This window comes from Lepisosteus oculatus, chromosome 9, assembly GCF_040954835.1.
Source record: "Lepisosteus oculatus isolate fLepOcu1 chromosome 9, fLepOcu1.hap2, whole genome shotgun sequence".
Taxonomy (NCBI): Eukaryota; Metazoa; Chordata; class Actinopteri; order Semionotiformes; family Lepisosteidae; genus Lepisosteus; species Lepisosteus oculatus.
In genome coordinates, this window is record NC_090704.1 from 37,356,790 (window position 1) to 37,364,406 (window position 7,617).

General features: G+C 35.5%; 1 long non-coding RNA gene across 1 annotated transcript in view; it reads left to right on the forward strand.

Annotated features, from left to right (window-relative positions):
* The window catches only part of LOC138241268 (uncharacterized), a 107,043-nt gene extending 99,426 nt beyond the window's left edge, over positions 1–7,617 (forward strand). Inside the window, exon 7 of the long non-coding RNA XR_011190475.1 lies at positions 7,458–7,617. This is a non-coding gene — a long non-coding RNA (uncharacterized lncRNA). The remainder of the gene's footprint in view (positions 1–7,457) is intronic.

Consider the following 7,617-nt stretch of genomic DNA (forward strand, 5'->3'; position numbering starts at 1 on the left):
AATGATACTTTTCCACTTTATAGAAGGGCAGAAATGTGTGTACGCTCATTAAAATGTTTCAGAAGTTTTGTCATAAATCCAGTATAGATGGCAAATGTACATGTCATTCTAATGTCTCTACTGTTAGGAATAGAACGCCCTCCCTCTTAGACGTGACGATTGCACTTCCACCTACTGTAGTTTAAGCGCGCAGTTTGATGCTCTGTTTAGCGTGCTTGTTTCCTCCTGCATGTACAGTACCAGCAGTAAAAACACTGCATCTCAGATAAATGTTACACTAACAGTTTACCGATTACTGAGGGCAAATGAATCGCTGACATTTTAGCCCATGTTACATGTTTTCTACTAGGAATTATACAAACTGTTTATGCATTAAAAAATATTTATGTATTCTGTCCTGCGTGATGTGCTTTTTGTTCTCTCACTGATGAGAGAAAATGTACTTTTACATGTGTTTAAGCATTTAAAATTACATTTAAGCAAGTAATTTGTACAATGTAATTCAATGTACATATCTGATTAGATACATATTTATAGAGGTTATATTAATTTAATTTATAAAAGTTATACTGTATCTGCCATGGATTGTTATATATACAGTATGATTGGCAGCAATGGTCTGTGGATACTTTAACTGTTTTTTCCATGACAGAGACGTTTTGATAAATCAAACACATGATTGCAGACATATGTGCTGCTAATATTAATATCTAATTATCTGATAGGTATCAACCATCATCCCATCAGCATTTCTTCACCCATTTCTGTTTTGGAATATAGATAATCAGTGCCAAAAGACGTACAATATATCAAAAATAAACTGGTGCATAAATCAAGTAGCTCATAAACATGGATTATCTTCAAGAAGGATAAGTGTGACATATGACCCTGTATCCTTCAGTCCTCAAATTGTTGAGTTCTGTTCCAGAGAAAATGTATGGCATGAATTGGATGACACCTCTGTCCTGTTACTCATTTGGCATCATCCCTTGTCAGCTGCCTGTTGCACTGTTTGAAGACTGCCTTGTATTCCAGTGCCATAAAACGTACTGTATGTGAACTTATTATAGAACCGTTACTTTGAAGTGTTCTGGCTGTAATATAATATTTGCATTTGAGAAAGGGAAATGCACTTTCCCTATGTGATCATTACTGAAATAACAGAGGAAAGTTTGGAAAAAATCAGACTATCCCATCCTCATGGCCTAAACTTGTGCTAACATGTTTCTTTATACTGGCATGGATTATTGTAAATACAACTCCTCAAAGAATATGAAACAAAACTAAGTCAAGTTCAGCATTTACAAGAGTTACCATAAATCTTTGGATCACACTCATTTGTAAATGATTTAATGTCCTTTCTTTCAGCCAGTTGCTTGAAAAGGTCTAATTCTGTATTCTGAAAACATTTATGACCGAGGTACAGTACTGTATATGCTTTTTTCATTGTAATAAACCCCATAAATAATCTATAAACAAATTATGCAGGACTCCAAGTTCATTAGATGTACAGTAGTTTAAATGTTTCTTTTGAACCAAAAAGAGATTTTTTATGATGCAGTTATATAAGAGTGAAGCATTCTGCAGACAGATACTGTATATCCAATTGAGCTTATAGAAACAAAGAAAGTGAGACTAAGCAACTACTTCCACAGGGTGAAATGCAATAGAAGATTTACATCTAATCCAAAGGAAAAAGCATAAAGAGGTTAGGTATGTTATAACAGGAAGACTCTGTTATGTTCTAATTGCTTTCAATATAAAGAGATTGCATCTAGTTCTTTTCTTTATTTTTGTGAAATGTTTTGGAACAGGTGTCCAAATAGTTATTGCTACACATCAGTGCTGTATTCCATTATATTTTGCTATTCAAGCCTTCATTTCATTTTAATGATCACCTTGATATGGCTCCAGTAAGTGTACTGTATATTGCATTTACTGTAGCTGTTTGGAAATGCTCACCTAGCCCTCTTTTTTATATATTTCATTTTAGTTTTGCTGTGGAATTGGTAACAAAGAAATTTGAAGCTGCTTGTATTTGTAGCTGCATATGATTAATCTCTTCATAGACCATTCATATGGGGACAGTAGTACATCACTCATAAGACATTCTCCTCATGGCACGTGCATGGACTCTCAATGCAGGCAATGCATAGTCAGGACTGAGTGCAGAACTCAGACCTCTATTACTTTCTCTGGCCACAGCAGACCACAGGCCTCAATCCTGCTGTTAGTGTCTGGAAGTGTTGAAATCTGGAATTCAATTTCACATAACATCACCCTCATCAAGGCTGCAAATGAAGGTGATCTCACTGGAAGTTCAAGATTAGTATTGGGCTACTGTAACAGGGTTGCGGCAGGTGCTAGGTAAGCTTGCATGGTAGGGGCATCTAGAATGCCTAATCAGGCAGCTACTTTCCATCCATCCATTCACTTACAGTCCAATACAGGGTCATGGAGGAGCCAGAGCCTATCCTGACAAGCAAAGAGCACAAGGCAAGATACACCCCGGATGGGACACCAGTGGATTGCGGAGCACACACAGACATGCTCACACAATTTCCCCAGAAGCCAATTAACTTACAAGTAAGTGTTTAGACTGAGGAAGAAAGCTGGAGCACCCAGAGGAACATAAAAACTCCATTCACATCTATACTGCAAAGCAGCAAAGGTAACCACTTTGTTATCATGCCACCTCCGCTTTCCCACATGTGAAATCCCACTCCCTCTGAGTGCTAATTATCAGATCAGCCCAGATGTGCCTCAGATTTACATTTTGTTTGTCATAGGTTGTTTTCTCTCAAAGTGACCTCTCACTGCCTCACAACTACAAATACTTAAAATATGTTTCAAAACCTATTCCACATTCATTTCAAGTTGCTCTGGCTGTTCCTAATAATCCTGTTCCATTAATCTTATTATTTAATGGGAGTTCCCAGTGTTTTATGAAAGTAAAATTTGAACTTTATTTTGCTAATATCATTTGGATCAGGTAAGTGTATTTAGCATAACATATTATGCCTATAAGAAAATGTTTGGACTGTGATAAGCTGAAACAAACATGTGTGTTACTATGGAATATTTTTTCTTTTGAATTACTCACCCACATTCTCTGTGACCACTGTGACAAAAGAGCTCTGGCACATTTTTATTCTTTCCATTGTTTACACTGCAGACAAAAGCATTTCAAGACATGAAAGCCATATTAGAAAAAGGCAGTGCCATAGATAATTGGGGTATGTATTTTTTTTTATTTTAATAAAGCACTGTACCAATTGAGAAACAGAACATTCAACAATAATAAACAAAGTTGCAAACAAACAATCTTATCCTCTTTTCACCAATGGTGAAATTAATTCCCCAGATGGCCAAGTGACTGACAATCCGAACTTTTGACCATGTGTTGCACTAAAGAGATTTTCACGGGTTCACACAGTTAGACTTTTTAAGGTGAAACAAAATATGTTCATTTAAACTTCTTGAGAAACTCAATATTTTTTAGGATTTTCATTTAAGTCAAAATCCAAGGATGCTTGTGGGGATTTCTTTTAGTGTAGAAACAACTAAGAGTGGGAACAAAGGCAAACCTTGAACAGCAGAAGGAAGTGGGTAATGTATTAAGTTAACAAGAATTGAGAAAAGTGCTATTTAAGGTATGTATATCATTTCCTTCAAAAAGGAAATTTTAAAAGCTTAAGTTGTGAAGTGGAATACACAGGCCACTTTATCTAAGAAGTTACTTTTGGCTGATATTGTGGCAAAATGAATTGCATAAATGTGAGTCTTTATTTGTATTAATAATTCATTTACATTTTGTGAATGTTTCAGTGTCCGATTAATGAAGTGTATTTATTTAAAAATGTCCAATGAGAAACAGTAAAGCAAAACAAAATGGCAAACTAAGAGATAAAGGTGGTTGACTTTTGAAATACTGTACAAGCAATACTCTGCCATTCCTGCTGTTTAAATTCCTAGACTCTTTATGAACCCCCAAGAGACACTGATCTGCCAGAGAGTGTTAGTGTGACATAAGCAGCAGAGACAGATGGAAATATTTCAACAGCTTAACTGGCAGTTTTAATAGTACAGTGGCTTCAAATCCCAACTGCACCTTACTTAACAACATTGAACAATACACAAGGGGCTCTTTCTCATACCATAAACATAGATACAAATGCTTTAGAGTCCAGAGCAGTTAATATCAATTACAGTAACTTGGAAAAAAATGAAGGACTATTTCTATTTGGGAATGTTTTGACCTCTTTAAGAGATGTTTGTGGTTTGACAAGGAACAAATATTCAAACATAAATGCATTTCCTTAAAAGAACAATTTTAGCAAGATAGCTGTAATGCTGGGGATAGGGAGAAATAGAAAGAAATGCTGACTATGCTGTAGGTACAGTTTACAGCTTGTACAATTAAATATTTTAACTGTAATACTGATTTTTCCAAAGCTAAATTACTCTTAATTTCACATTTTAACAGTAAAATAGCAATAACACAGTAGGATTGCCAATAACATTGCATTACTAAGCAATCATATTTTTTAGAGGGTTTGTTTATAATCGTTATTTTCAGCTTAAGTCTCTTTGAGCTGTAAAACGGATATAAAAACTAATTAATGGATAACCACTTAATAGAATTATGAAATGTGAACCATGCTTTAAATCACTCTTCCTTAGTTAAGGCATTATGGCTTTCCATTGCTAATCCATTTAGATTATCTGAATAGAAGAGTGTTTTTTAACCCTAGACCACTTTAGAACCAGCTAAATTGTTGAAGTTAATTATGCCATACTTGTGTATGGGGAATTAACCTATTGGACCTTTGTTGGACAAAGAACCGTTGCACCTAAGTTTGGACATCATTAATTGTTTTGGAAATAAGGAACATTTAATAAATTGAGGAGAGTGAAGAGAGCTTTGTTATCTATGTTTATTGGCAACAATATATTCACAGCGGGGTAAATTTAAGGCTTTGTACAGAAACATGTCAAAAACATGCTAAAAGAGTTAAATTAAATGTAGTTCAATTAGAGAGATCAATTAGTTTAATTAGGTCAGTTGAAACAAAATTCATAAGTCTGTGATCATCCAGTATTGTTAAAATGTATATGCTTAATACTGAAAGCTGTACTCTAAGAGATTATTCTTGGCTGGGAATGTTTAGAAAATCATAACTTTTTTCAAATACATATAGCTCATTTAATTAGGTTGTTAAGAGGTGAGATTTGCTTTACAGTCTTATTATACAGAATGTACCTGTGCTATATGGTTCTCATTACTGTGCAGTGAACAAATACTGGATATTGGATAAAAATGATAATTTTCCAGTACACATTATTCCTTTCAGAGCACATTGTCAGTTATTGTGTATTTGTATAACTGAATGCTACCATGATACATTGAAATTCAGACCTCTTTTGAAAGAGCATTTTGTTCTATTTCCCTCCTACACCTTTTTCTCAAATAATTTTTGTAAAACTTGTCTCATTTTCCATTCTTTTCAACCTTTCAATTATAAACATCTACAAAATCATTATTATTGGTATTCATTTTAAAATACACACTTGTTAACAGAGTCAGAAGGAGGCGGTAGAGCTGTAAGTAGGTTTTGAGAAATCTGATTATGTGAAAATTTAATAAACCCCAGCTGAAAATGTAACAACTCAACTCTAAATATAATTGTAAACCTAATCACTAACTCTTATGTCAGCAAAATGTTTTCATCGGTAGAATATTAATGACATGGGGGGGGGAAATTAAATTAATAGTGTACATTATTTTTATTGGAGTTTGTATCATTACCTCAATACTACAGTGGCATATTTATAGAAATCATATTGTTGTCCTGTTTCTGAACCCCTGTCCAGATTGTTTAAATTGGTTTAAATTGTCACTGTGTAGCAGCACAGTGGTGCAGTGGTTCACGTTGCTGCTTCATGGCACTGGGTCCCTGGGTCCAATTCTGGACCTGGGGTGCTGTCTGCATGCAGGTGGTATGTTCTCCCAGTGTTTTCATGGGTTTCCTCAAGGTGCTCCTATCTCTTTCTTCAGTCAAAAGACATACTGGTAGATTAATTGGCTTCAGGCAAAATTGGCCCTAGTGTGAGTGACTGCATGTCTGTATGTGCCTTACCATGGAAAGGCATCCCATCCAGGGGTGTATCCTTGCACCCATTGCTTGCTGGGATAAGCTCCATATTCCCCATGACCCTAAACTGGTTGAAGCATTTATAAAATGGATAGATGTCTTTACCCAAAAGATATGGATTTCTACACAAGGACAAGCAATGTTTTTTGTCCCAGCAAATAAAGTTCTAGTTTTAACGCCACTGATGTTCAGTAAATCCAGCCTGAGCCCTCTGTATCACAGATTGACTTTTGGTATTTCTTTTCTTCACCTAAAATGCGAAACAAATAATTTATGATGCCAAATGCATGACATCTGTCATCACTATTTTCTTAAGCATTACACCTTCACTGGCAAAAGATATTGAAGTAACACATAGGCAAACCCGATATTACATGTCAATGTCTCCTTGGTGCCAAAGCAGAGATGCTGCCATTCCAAAGTTGCCATTCACGTTTCCCCTGTATTTGTTGGAGAAGTACCAACTTCAGCCTACTTCAGGAGGGAAGTGTTTTTAATGTACTGTACCGAGCATCAGAAGAAACTTATAACATTCACAAAACTAAAGAAAATCACATTCATTTAGTAGTGGGTGGATTGACTTACTGATATTTTATTGAACAGACATGGTTGTAAATTAATTATACTGATTAAGACTTTACATTTTGATAAGCAGGGGGTCTACTCTGAAAGTAAAGGTTTAGAGGCATGGCTAGACATACACACAGTTAGTATACAAGTGCTTAGCATGTGCAACATACTGCTGTCTTGTGGGTGTCTACTCGTGTTGTAGAGCATGTGCCTGTTTAGGACCACGTTGTCCTGTATCATGTCACTAGCCAACCTGATGGTATTCCTTAAGTGAACACACAAGGAGAGATTCAAAATTAAGCGGATATAACAAAATAATTGGTAAGTCTAAATAAAAAAGCAAGCAGTTGTTGTATGAATCTCATGTATGTGAATTGTATCGCTGAAATCACATCAGGATTGGCCTGAGGGAAGGACAGAAAGTAAGAAACCAAGACTTAATTTAGAATGATGCAGTCAGGTTGCTATCAGTCAGTGTTACTGGATGCATGTAGCAACTAGATCATTGTCCATCATATTTTGACTTCTGTTGAGATCTGCTGTACATAAAAATTAGCATATCATTCATCACATCTCTGCCACACAAATTGACTTGGGGTGGCCTACACAAAACCTTCATTGATCACTAATAACAACTACACTCCACTGCTGATGGCATCATGATGTACTGTACCAATGGTACAAAGGAATTGTTTGCTTGATAAACATTGATTCCTGTCTGTTTTTCAACAGGATTGACATTCAACTGCTTGAATAGCCACATCACCAGTGCCCAATCTGACATGATTTGGTGCTTATACAGCAAAGTCACTTGAGTGTGTCAAGGTCAGTCATAAAAAAATCATTGAATCAAAATTAAGACAAATTTAATCAATACCTTAAATCCATATAT